The following is a 13,278-nucleotide window of genomic DNA, read 5'->3' on the forward strand; positions in this document are numbered from 1 at the left end:
TTGGTCACCCCTCTCCCTATTCCCCTTCCCTTCCTCTTCACTTCTATGATACCAACTTTTATAGATTCCACATGTGCTGAGAACTTGCAGATTTATCACTCTGTGCCTGGCTTATTTAACTTAACCTAATGCCCTCCAAGCTCATCCATGTAAACTGCACCTATTTAAAGTATTCAATCTAATGAGTTTGGACATATGTACATACTGCGAAACCCTCACTACAAATCAAGGCGATACACATAGTCATCACCTCTAAAAGTTTCCTTGTATCTCTTTGCTTTTTGGTCTTTTTTGATGAGGTGTTTGTTGTTGTAAGAACACTTAACATGAGATCTACCCTCTGAACAAACTTCTAAGTGCACAGTCCAGCATTGTTAACTATAGGCATTATGCTGTATGGCAGATCTCTGCCATTTATTCATCTTATATAACTGAAACTGTACAGCCGTTGAACAACAACTCTTCATTTCCTCCTTTCTCCCAGCTACTTGGAAACCACTATTTATTCTCTGCTTCTGTGAATGACTATTTTAGATACCTTATATAAGTAGAATTATGCAATATTTTTCCTCTTCTAACAGGCTTATTTTCACTTAGCATCATCTCCCTCAGGTTCATCCATGTTGTCACAAATAGCAGGATTTCCTTCTTTTATAAGGGTGAATAATATTTCATTGTATTTATATACCATACATTTTTCTCCATACATGTCAGTGGACATTTGGGTTGTTTCCATATCTTGGCTATTGTGAATAATGCTGCAATGAACATGCGGGTGCAGATGTCTCTTTGAGATACTCATTTTTTAGATATATATCAGAAGTGGGATTACTGGATCATATGGTTTTCAATTTTAAATTTTTTCCTCAAAAAATAGTATGAGGAAATTTCATACTATTACCACAGCAGCTATACTATTTTACATTCCAACCAACAATGTACAAGGGTTCCAATTTCTCCACAGCATTGCTGATACTTGTTACCTTTTGACTTTTTTTTTTTTTTTTTGAGACTGAGTCTTGCTCTGTCACCCAGGCTAGAGTGCAGTGGCACAATCTCAGCTCACTGCAACCTCTGCCTCCTGGGTTTGGGTTCAAGCAATTCTCCTGCATCAGACTCCTGAGTAGCTGGGATTACAGGCACCTGCCACTGCGCCCAGCTAAATTTTTTTTGTATTTTTAGTAGAGGTGGGGTTTCACCATCTTAGCCAGGCTGGTCTCGAACTCCTGACCTCATGATCGACCCCCCCCCCCCCACTTGGCCTCCCAAAGCGCTGGGATTACAGGTGTGAGCCACTACGCCCATCCCACCTTTTGACTTTTTGAGTACAGCCATCCTAACAGGTTTGAGGTGATATCTCAATGTAGTTCTGATTTGCATTTCTCCGATGATTAGTGTGTTGAACACTTTTTTATATACCATTTGGCCATTCGTATGCCTTCTTTGGAGAAATGTTTATTCAGGTTCTTTGTCCATTTTTTTTTTTTTTTTTTTTTTGGTCACTGAGTTGTATTAATTTCTTATATAGTTTAGATATTAACCCTTATCAAATACATGGTTTGTAAATATTTTCTCTTTCCAAGGTTACCTTTTCATGCCACTGATTGTTTCCTTTGCTGTGTAGAAGCTTTTTAGTTTAATGTAGTCCTACTTGTCTGTTTTTGCTTTTGTGACCTTTGCTTTTAGTGTCACATCCAAGAAATCATTGCCAAGACCAGTATCAAGAAGATTTTTCCCTGTGTTTTCTTCTAGGAGTTTTATAGTTTCAGGTCTTATACTTCAGCCTTTAATTCATTTTGAGTTAACATTTTGTGTATGGTGTAAGATAAGGGTTCAATTTCATTCTTTTCCATGTGGCTATCCAGTTTTCCCAGCACCATTATTGAAGAGACTCTCCTTTTCCCATTGTGTAGACTTGGTACTTTCGCTATTGTGAATAATGCTGCAATGAACATGGGAGTGCAGGTGTCCTGCTTTTGAAAGTGAGTCACCAAATCCAGCCCACACCCAAGTGTGAGTGCTGCTCTGTTACCCATCCACCCTGTCTCAGAATGTAGCTCCTTTATGGTTTCAACTCAAAGCAGGAGGTGGTTTAGCAACATTCATACCTTTGGTGAGCCATGAACTCCAACTTTTGACCTCTAACCATGATTACCAAATAACCCCAGTGACACTGAATATAAGGCTCATTTCTTCTGATTTCTGTCCTTTCTTGGGGCTTAAAGCTGGTCACTTCTTATTAACGTATTCGCTCTTTGATGCTTTTAGGAAGATTTTAAACATATTTTATCCAACCATTTTAGTTATCTTTAGCTTGCCCTTCAGGAGTATGGGTTTGAATTATTTAACCTGCTTTTTCAGAAATAAAATCAGTTGCTTGTCTGTTGTTATTGTTGTTGTTTAATCTGGGGGGACTTATTTTGAGTGAAAACTGCCTTTTTGCTAAAGATTTACAGAGCTACATCAAGGAAAAACGTAATTACCCACCCCTTGCTTTGTGAGGTGCATTCTAGCAAAGTAAGTTGTAATGTAAACTTTTTTTTGTTTTAACTTTTAATATAAACTCAAAGGACCATTCAGACAGAGACCACATCACATAACAGGAATGGGCTAAAACTCAAATGTCAACCTAGTCTCACTGGCCAATTGAAACAGCTCTTGCTCTCTTACCTGACGAGCCCAGTCCTTTCTTCCAATGTATTTTTATGTTGGCAGTATAATTGGTTGGCATGGGATTCTTTTTACTTGAAGACAGGTTCATCTGGTGGAAGCTTCCTGAAATACTGCAATGGACTGAATGTTTATGTTTATGTACCCCCTACCTAAATTCTGTGTTGAAATTCTAACCCCCAAGGTGATAGTATTTGGAGGTGGGGCCTTTGGCAGGTGATTAGGTGAATGGGATTAGCGCCCTTAAAATAGAGACTCCTGAGGAGCTCATTAGTCCCACCCAGCATGTGAGGACACAGCAAGAAGGAATCGTCCATGAATCAGGAAGTGGGCCTCCACCAGAAACGGAACCTGCTGCTACCTTGATTTAGGACTTCCCAGCTTACAGAACGGTGAGAAATAAATTTCTATTGTTCGTAAGCCACCCAATCTATGGTATTATTATGGCAGCCTGAACAGACTAAGACAGATATGAAAAAGGAGTATTAGTTTAATTTCTCCCATTTGGCTAAGTCTGCCATCCGGCATTCAAGTTTTTCTTTTAAAGATGTCAAGTTTTGTTTAGTCACTGATTAAGATGACAGCTTTCTCTAGTCAGGAGCGACATTATTAAGCCTGGCTCAGTGGTGTTCTCCTATACAGGTCTACAATCTCGTATTTACAACTTGAATTTCAAAAATCTCTGATAGTCAAAGTTTAAAAAAGATCTGTTTTTTTTTTTTTTTTTGAGGCCGAGTCTCGCTCTGTCACCCAGGCTGGAGTGCAGTGGCCGGATCTCAGCTCACTGCAAGCTCCGCCTCCCGGGTTCCCGCCATTCTCCTGCCTCAGCCTCCCGAGTAGCTGGGACTACAGGCGCCCGCCACCTCGCCCGGCTAGTTTTTTTTTTTTTGTATTTTTTAGTAGAGACGGGGTTTCATTGTGTTAGCCAGGATGGTCTCGATCTCCTGACCTCGTGATCCGCCCGTCTCGGCCTCCCAAAGTGCTGGGATTACAGGCTTGAGCCACCGCGCCCGGCCAAAAAGATCTGTTGAGTGCAACATTTGAGCTGAGTTGATCTGATTTGGTGGCCAATCTGAAACTACAGCGAGGCTATTTAAGCCTTTATTCATCTCACTTGGTGTCAATATTCATTCATTTTGCTGCAAAAACATTGATGTGTTTGCTGCTCCAGACACTATTGGGGTGTGTTGTGCTAATAAACAGGAATGCACCAATTTACCTTTCTAAAATTAGGGGTAAATTGATTTTCAAAAAATTGTTCTCCATGAGGCAAGAGGAAGATTTTGTTATTCCTGGGATAGGAGGAACAAGGAGGAAGAGAAGACGACAGTGGATACAGGGATATGGGGAGAAGACTTTGAGCATTATCATGTCACCCCTTCCCGTGACCTTCCCCCAAGCCTTCAGCAGAGTTTCTCTACTAAGAGCATCCATTGTGGTGAGTGAATTTGTGGCGGTGTGGGACCAGGTGAAGAGAGTTGTCTTTGTGCTTGTTTTGAAGTGGGTCAGAAGAGAGGTAGCACGTGTGGATACAGGCGCACAGAGACAGAAATTTGAGGGCTGGGTTCTGAGACCTCCCATAAATTATGGGGGATAAGGGGAGCATCACTGTCTCACAAGGCCTTGGAATTAGGATTCTAGTAAGGTCTCATCAATTATGTAATGAACAGAGCATGCTACCTCTGTGAAGTTCTCAATTTTATCTTGTATTTAAGTTTATTTAGCTTTACATGTTTTTCACAATTTCCTCCCTTTCCTGGTCTCCCTAATACAAGTGAAGCATCTATCCTCTCTTGAGACAAGATTTTGTGTTTTATAGTCATTTCTTGGGAACCAGGAATTATTTAATTTGCATTTCAAATAATCATACTGCAAAAACAGATAATATGGTCAATAGGCAAATGATTAACAGCTTGAACCTTATAATCAGACAAACTGGGTTTGGATCCTTTCTCAGGAAAGCTATTTCATCTTTCTAAGCCTTAGTCCCTCAGTTGCAAAATGGGAAAGAAATACTCCCTACCTATTAAGGCTATACATGTGGAGGATGCTAGGCCCCATGCCATAAGCATAGTGAGAATGCAATACATGATAGCTTTAAAAAATATTGAGAGTTGTCCTGGTCCCTGCCTCCTCGGTATGTGCTTCATATTCACATTCCCAGCCAAGAATCCCTTTTTACTTCCACTCTGTAGGTGGCCTTTCTGAGCAGGTCTCTGTCCACATCCTCTCTCATGGCTCTTGTCACCTGCCCTCATCTCCAGAACTGCTGATGCATGAGATTAACAATCATGTAAACAATCTCTCTCTCTTTTTTTTTTTTTTTTTTTTTTTTTTGAGACAGAGTCTCACTCTCTTGCCCAGGCTGGAGTGCAGTGGTGCAATCTCAGCTCACTGCAACCTCCACCTCCTGGGTTCAAGCGATTCTCCTGCCTCAAGCCTCCTGTGTAGCTAGTATTACAGGCACGCACCACCATGCCTGGCTAATTTTTGTATTTTTAGTAGGACAGGGTTTCGCCATGCTGCCCAAGTTGCTCCCGACTCTTGAGCTCAAGTGATTCACCCACCTCAGCCTCCCAAAGCGCTGGGATTGCAGGCGTGAGCCACCGCACCCCACCTAAACAATCATTTATAACCAGCACAGCTGCTCTCAAGATCCAATGTGTTCAGTCCCTTATCTTGGGAGGGTATGAATATTACACATTCAAAAGCAATGTGCTGGCCGGGCCTTGTGGCTCACGCCTGTAATCCCAGCACTTTGGGAGGCCGAGGTGGGAGGATCACAAGGTCAGGAGTTCAAGACCAACCTGCCCAACATGGTAAAACCTCATCTTTACTAAAAATACAAAATTAGCCAGACGTGGTGGCAGGCACCTGTAGTCCCAGCTACTCGGGAGGCTGAGACAGGAGAATCACTTGAACCCAGGAGGCAGAGGTTGTAGTGAGCCGAGATTTGTGCCACTGCACTCCAGCCTGGGTGACAGAGCGAGACTCCATCTCCAAAATAAAGCAAAAAACAAACAAACAAAAAAAAACAGTGCGCTGAAAAGTATTATAACCATGATGAAGTACTTTGTCATAACTGAGTTAAAGTAATTGGTACAGCAAACTGAGGGTCAAAAACATGCGTGGTTCTGTGGGGACATAGTAACAGTGCCCACACGGAGAAAAGTTTCACCCAGCACCAAAGCGCTTTAGAGCATCTACGTTTGCATATAAAACGAAGTTCACATCCAATTTCCGTTTTGACATGGGTCACCAGAAGATACTTAAGGATGAATCTGTTCTGGAACAAAAAGTCACAAAACAGCTATGAGGTAATTTAGTAAATGAGTAAGGAGCAATTTCTTCCTCAGATTTGAAACCTCTGTAAGTGATTCCTGCAATTGCTGTTAAAACTTTAAATCAAGGAAGAATGATTTAACAAAATAGAATTTTGGGGCCTTTGGTCTGTTTTTAGCTACCAGAAATAGGCAAGCTTCACCTACTTATCTTTCTCAACACAATACCATATTCGACAATTAATTCACATGGTTGGGACCTTCTGTGGGTTTATGAGAACTGGGATTATCAGCCCATTTTGCACATGGGGATGGAGTATATAGGTGGCTGACTCAAGATTATGCAGAAAGGTCTGAATAGACCTAGAACTTGGTTGTTGGCACTGTGGTCTCACTTTGCTTTCAAGCATGTATTATTTGCCCTCTACAATGATGTAATATTTGCCTTTTATAGTGATGTAACATTTGCCCTTTGTAAATATGATTTTATGTAGTGTATTTATAAATAGGTAAATGAGCACAAGGGAGAAAAATGGTATTCTAGTAACAAACAAACTACATGAAGACACAAGGGAGTCATGAGGGGCTGTTCCAAACCCTGCGGTTTGGCACTGCTTAGCTTTGCCAGGATGGCCTCAGTCCCGAGCATTGTTTATTTAGCTCAAGGTGGGCATCACAAGTCAATATTTTCTTCCTATACTAGAAGTTACAGTTAAAAATCTACCACATAAATTTACTTGTTGGTTCATATTTCATGCCTTGTAGAGCAAACTGCTCTATTTCCTGTGGAAATTTCATTCCAGTTGCTTTCAGTACTGTTATGATCGCTATCTAGAGAAGAACCCTAAATCCTCGTACTGAAATCAGTATTGCTCTCTGAGGCTCTCACATCAGAAATGGTTTGTTGGCTGTCATCTGGCCATTTGCAGCTATTTCACTTCCTCCTCTGCTACTCCACATCCAAACTCACATTTGTAGCTCTTCATGGTATATTACCTCATAAATCTATATACCTTCTCTCTTCCCAGGTCATCCTGTCTCAATTTGTTTTAACCCTCCAATATAAAATATATTTGTCCCCTGACTGTATGCACAATCCTAGAAAAATCTTTGCTTTAACCTAACAAAGAAAGCACAATTAACCTTTTCAAAAAATGTGTCAGGTTTGTATCACCAAAAATTAATTGTAGGTGCTGATATATAACTTTTTCTTTCACAAATTCATGTAAATTCCAAATTAAATAACAATTATTAAATAAAAAATAAATAAAAATTCCAAAGTAAGTACCCGGCTCAGCAAAGAAACCTCTGTGCAAACCTCGGACTTCCCTAAAAGGAAAAGCATTTACTCTTAACAATTAGCTGTGGGAGCCAGATAGAATGGGCACTCATAATCGTTCCAATTGTTTTCCTACCAACACTGATTCTGAGCTTTATGTGCCATCTATTTATTGTTGTTGCTCATGAAGTTTTCAAGATTTGCTGAATGCAAATTAGTGCCTTTTTCCACAAAAAGAACCTTAAGAAAAAAGCTATTTTGTACATAAAAGAGTGCTTTTTTGCACATAAAAATAGTTTTAAGAAAATAGCTTTAAGAGCTCACAAAAAATATATAGATTCTGGTTTTAGATCCAGCGCAATAACTTGCATAGCTGAGCACTTAGTATTTTCTACAGATGACAACAAAGGCACTAATTTCAGCTAGAGACACAAACACCTCCTTCTGAGTCTTCCCATGGCACTGGTTTCTACTTTATATCAAATGCAGAGAAAGGGGGTGTCACTTAGGGGGCCTTTTCTTTCCAAGAAACTTACTGCCAGTCCCCTAAGGCAAGAGTCTAAGTGTTGCTTCTGACTCACCGAAGCTACGAAAGGGGCCAGGTGTGAAGGCTGTACCACCTGTCACTCCATGACCACCAGGATTGATCTGAATGACTTTGCTTCCTTGGACGGGGGTCGGGGGTTCTCCTCCTTCTGCACTGGTCTACATTCCCAGAAAGAGGAAATCATTTCTTAGCCTTCATCTTCTGCTGTTTGAAATCACTGTATGGATGCCAGCACATGGCATTCGGATGGCTTCCCCTAATGGGACTCAGTGCTTGCAAATAGGATAAATGCCCCTGTGTGATGTGTAAGGTGACTCAACCATCAGGATAGTGAATTAAGGTGGGGCTCTTTGGGATATCTAACCTGTCTTTCTTTTTGATTACCCATCTCAAACACCGTCCTCATTTCTGCCAGGGCTGATGGAAGGCCAGGCCCCAAAGGTAGGAGGCTGATGCTCAAATCTCCTAATGGAGCTTGACAGCAGCAGGATTAAAAGCACAAGTGCAGCACCCAGAAAGCAGTGCAGGAAGGCATATGAATCCTCGCTATGCCCATTCTCATGCTATCAGCTCTTTCTTTTAGAGAGCTGAACCATAAAGATAAATCTTTTCATAGAAACAGAAGTTTTTTTAAAAAAAATACGAATGATGAAAGGGCTTTGGAGAGTGGAAAAAGAGGACAGAAGCAAACTTTACTGTGGTATTTCTAGGGGCCAGGAGCTGGGCTTGTCTGTACAATAAACCCCTTTGAGGAAGCAGAGATATCAGTATGCAAAGGACAAAATGACAATTGCAGTAATGCTACTCTGATAGATTCATTTGTAAAACCAGACCAACTCTGAAAGCAGCTACTTATTCTCTTAGAACGAGTAACAACTGTTACAGGCAACTAGGGGCCTTCTCAGAATGGCCGGGCTTGGTGATTTTCCTCTGACATCCTTAGCATTGTACCTCTTGGGGCTACATTTCCACATTTGGCACTGAATTATTATTGCTTTGCTCCGTTATTGAACTGTTTCACCTGGATATCCCTTGCTTCCCCAGTGAAACTCTTAAGATCCTTGAGGGTAGAACAATGTATTAAAACTAATTCAAAAATATTTACAGAGTGTCTATATTATGTACCTAACTGAGGGGAATTCAAATAAGTTTAAGGGGCTCACAATTATAGTTGGCAAAATAAAACACATACATAGAACACCTATATGGCAATGCAAGGCAATGACTGGTTGAAGTCACAAATACGTGGGATATATTATCAATATACACCAAGTTTCTTTGGAAAGAGAGACTATTCTAGAGAAACAACAAAGGAGGACTTTGAGAAGCAAGAAGTCCAAGAAGAGAAGCCTCAGGATGCTGCCTTTCAGCTGGCAGGAAGAAAAACAAAAGGGTCCATTCTGATCCTGTGTCCTTGAAGATGAGAGAAATGTTGTCTTTCCAGACCAATAGCTAATCAACCAGCTACAAACAGATGTATGTACTGAGAAGCTGGGGTTCACTGATGCTTTTTTTTTTTTTTTTTTTTTTTTTGAGACGGAGTCTCGCTCTGTCGCCCAGGCTGGAGTGCAGTGGCCGGATCTCAGCTCACTGCAAGCTCCGCCTCCCGGGTTCCCGCCATTCTCCTGCCTCAGCCTCCCGAGTAGCTGGGACTACAGGCGCCACCACCTCGCCCGGCTAATTTTTTGTGTTTTTAGTAGAGACGGGGTTTCGCCGTGTCAGCCAGGATGGTCTCGATCTCCTGACCTTGTGATCCGCCCGTCTCGGCCTCCCAAAGTGCTGGGATTACAGGCTTGAGCCACCGCGCCCGGCCCACTGATGCTTTAACAGGACTTATATGCTGTACCTATGCTGAGGTCTTGACACAAACATGTATTGATGTCTTGGGGAGTGAGCTGGCACTCTGAGGAAAGGCACTGCAGCGACTTCAGAACAAAAACCATTTAGTCCTCTTTGCCTTCCGCTAGGGTAGCTGGTTTACCTTGGTTGTAGATTATCCCAGTAGCTTTATTATTTTGCCACTGTGGCTAATCTTTGACCATTTAAGTGCTCCTGAACAGTGAAAACTGGGGAAATGTGTCTATTTGGCAGACACTGAGCAAACAAAAGACAAAAACAAATCACAAACCCACAAACATCAACCCTCCCAGATTATCACAGGGAGATATGGAGGTACCAGAAGACCCATTTGGAGACCACGAATTCACTGGGTGCTCTTACATCTGTGCTATGGTCAAAATGAAGCTGGGACAGAAGTGCCAGAGAGAAAAAGGAGACAGATCACTTACTGCCTGATGTCATGTGCCTGGCAGCACCCACAAAGCACTCTTTCAGGCTGAAATGAACTGTCATCTCACCGCGTCCTGCCAGCACCAAATGCACTCTGACAGGCCACTTAAAACACAAAGCCCTTCCATTTACAATTCCTGAAAAAGTAACTTTTGTCTGTAGTGGCCAAAGATACAGTCATTCATAACTGTGGATGACCCTCTGAGTCACCATGTACATTCCCAGGACTCAAGATAATCACAGTTTGAAAACATTTTTAGGGAAAAATGAACTTTGAACAAGGGACTGAGGATAGGAAACATAATATTAAGAATAGGGATGTGTTTACTATGTGACAGGCACTGGGCTCAGCACATCAGCAGTGCTATTTCATTTAACCTGTGCAATAATATTCCAGCTACCGTCTCCTTTTTCTGCCCACTTACAGCAAAATCCCTGGAGTTGTCTAACATCATCTCATTTCCCATTGATTATTCCACCCATTATAATCAAGCTTCTATCTCTACCCTCCATTCTCAAAGTCACCAACTTTCTTATGTTGGCAAATCTATTAATAGTAGACACATCCCTACATCTCACTCCATCCTTAATATTTTGTCAGTGTTTGACAGCACTCACCATGTTTTTCTTGGGAACTTCTCTTCTCTATGCTTCCAAAACACCACACTATTAATCAGTTCAAGATTATGTCAGTGGTCTCATGGTGCTTCTAGAATAATATCCTAACTCCCTGCTGTGACCTAGAAGCCTGATGTGATGTAACTTCTGTCTGCTACCACCATCTTCCCGTTGATCTCTGTTGATCACTTCATGGTGGCCATGTAAGCCTCCTTTCTGTTCCTCAGACAATCCAATCTCAGGACCTTTGCACGTGCAGTTCACGCTGCCTGGAAAGCTCTTCTTCCATGCAACCCACGTGGAGTGGGTTCTTCTTACTCTTCAGACTTCAAGTTAATGTCACTTCCTTAGAGTGGCCTTTCTTGACCACACCATCCAAAGTGTTCCCTTACCACCCCTACCTACAGTTACACTCTCCACCTGCATGTTTCTTTCAGAGCACTTATTAACTTTAAATATCTGTGCCACCTGTTTGTTTGCCTGTCTCCCTTACTAGGCTGTAAGCTGCATAGCCATGGGAGTTTGTCTAGATTTATCGCATGTCTCCAGTGCCTAATAGTGAGTTAGCACATAGGAGGAGTTCAGTAATTACCAGTTAAATGAATGCATGTTACTTTAACCCTATGTTATGCTGAGAAAGCTGAGGTTCAGAGATGTACATTTCTAAGTTTTTGAGCTCAGATTCAATCCCAAGTTTTCAGAGTCCACACTCTTAAACCCACTACGTAACAGTGTTCCATAGCAATCTTGCTACTAGAACGTAGTTACAGCTTCAGAGGAAAAAAAAATCACATTTCTTTATTTTATAGGGTTTTAGAAGGTTTGACAGAAGTGACTTTTAAGGTTTTTGATATTATCTGTTTGATATCTGAATCTCCTTCATTCAGTCAACAAACTTGGCCCCTGTAGGCTCCATGAAAGTGAATGCTGTGTCTGTACCCTTGATCCTGGGTCTGTTCCTGGCACATGATAACCCTTTTAACAATTATTTATTGTAGAAAACATTTATTGACACTTATCAGGCACTCTGCTTAGCACAGGAGAGAAAAACCTGTTTGAGAATACTCCCCGGGCATCCAAGAGCTCATATTTGCTGTTTCTCAAAGAGAAGTCCCAGAACCACCAGCATTAGTACCACCTGGCGTGCTTGCTGAAATTCAGATTCCTGGATTCAACCTAAGGCCTAATAAGAATCAGCTTTCTGCCTGATGCTTATGCATCCTGAGCTTTGAGATCCACTCCTCTGTAGGGAGGCAGTCATTTAAACAGCCTTCTCCAAAAAAGCATGATCAGTTTTCAAAAAGGTTAGCATGGAATCTGATGGAATCAAAAAGAACACACAATCCAGACAGAGGAGGTAGAGCTGGTAGCAGTTTCCTGGAGATGATGCCCTGAGCTGAATTAACCAGAGGAAGGGGAAGAAGAAAGTCACTTTAGGCAAAGGGAGCAGCTTATTCAAAAGCAAGGGGGGTGTTCTCAGAGGATAGGTTGTGAGGGTGACTGGAAAGAGAAGTAGAACAAATGGGACTTGGAGCTGGATTGTGAAGGGCCTTCCTTGTATATTTTGCAGAGGAACTTGAACTTACTCTTGAAAGCAATTGAATCATTAATTTGTAGTGGCACCAGTTTGCACAGAGTATAATTTTCCCCCAATAGTATGTGGTATATTGCCAGTGTGAATGGTGAAGGCAGATTCACATCAATCCAGGATTATGTTTTGACCCACGGGTAGAGAAAAAGACAACAAGAATAAGGAATTCAGGGCTGACCAGAGTGGTTAGAATGACTGGAGAGAGAATGAATGGAAAGGCAGGAAAAGCTGCTGAGAGAAGTCAGAAAGGTGAAAGGACCCACGTGTGGATGGGTGAAGACGTGCGGTAGTGATTAGGGAGCTAAAGAGCCAGAAGAATGGGAGGCTGTCGTTAGAAAGCAGGATGCTTGAGTTTCATATTTCAGAAATTGCACAGCTCCTGATGGCAATGAAAACCAGAATGTAGCCAGGGGCACGAGGGGATAGAGTGAAGATGAAAATCACTGGAATCAAGGTGAAAACACTGCAAGGCTAAGTCACCAGATGGGTCTTCAACATGAACAGTTTAGTCATCCAAGACAATAGTGTAAACTGGCTCAGAAAGAAAGACTACAAGTCAGGAGCAAAGTCTTTGCCAACTAATGTTTTACAAATTTCCCATTCCCAATGTTCCATTGCTCATGAATTTTTCTATTCTCATTTAACAAATATTTGAATGCATACTATTTTTCTTTAACCACTTCTCCCTTGGCATGGTCAGGAACTTAGTCAACGATTAAGATGGCATTATATAAATGGCATTGGGAATCTGGATAGTCACAAAAAATATGAAGTTGGGGCTGCGTGCAGTGGCTCATGCCTGTGATCCCAGCACTTTGGGAGGCTGATGTAGGCGGACTACCTGAGGTCAGGAGTTTGAGAGCAGTCTGGCCAACATGGTGAAATCCTGTCTCTACTAAATATACAAAATTAGTCAGGTATGGTGATGCATGCCTGTAATCCCAGCTACCTGGGAGGCTAAAGCAGGAGAACTGCTTAAACCTGGGAGATGGAGGCTGCAGTG

At 41.8% G+C, this 13,278-nt stretch overlaps 1 protein-coding gene across 1 annotated transcript in view; it reads right to left on the reverse strand.

Annotated features, from left to right (window-relative positions):
- The window catches only part of FAM163A (family with sequence similarity 163 member A), an 88,835-nt gene extending 80,806 nt beyond the window's left edge, over positions 1 to 8,029 (reverse strand). Inside the window, exon 1 of the mRNA XM_025403271.1 lies at positions 7,812 to 8,029. The gene's annotated coding sequence lies outside the window, so the exon portion shown is untranslated. The remainder of the gene's footprint in view (positions 1 to 7,811) is intronic.
- Between the last annotated feature and the right edge of the window lie 5,249 nt (positions 8,030 to 13,278).

This window comes from Theropithecus gelada, chromosome 1, assembly GCF_003255815.1.
Source record: "Theropithecus gelada isolate Dixy chromosome 1, Tgel_1.0, whole genome shotgun sequence".
Classification (NCBI taxonomy): domain Eukaryota; kingdom Metazoa; phylum Chordata; class Mammalia; order Primates; family Cercopithecidae; genus Theropithecus; species Theropithecus gelada.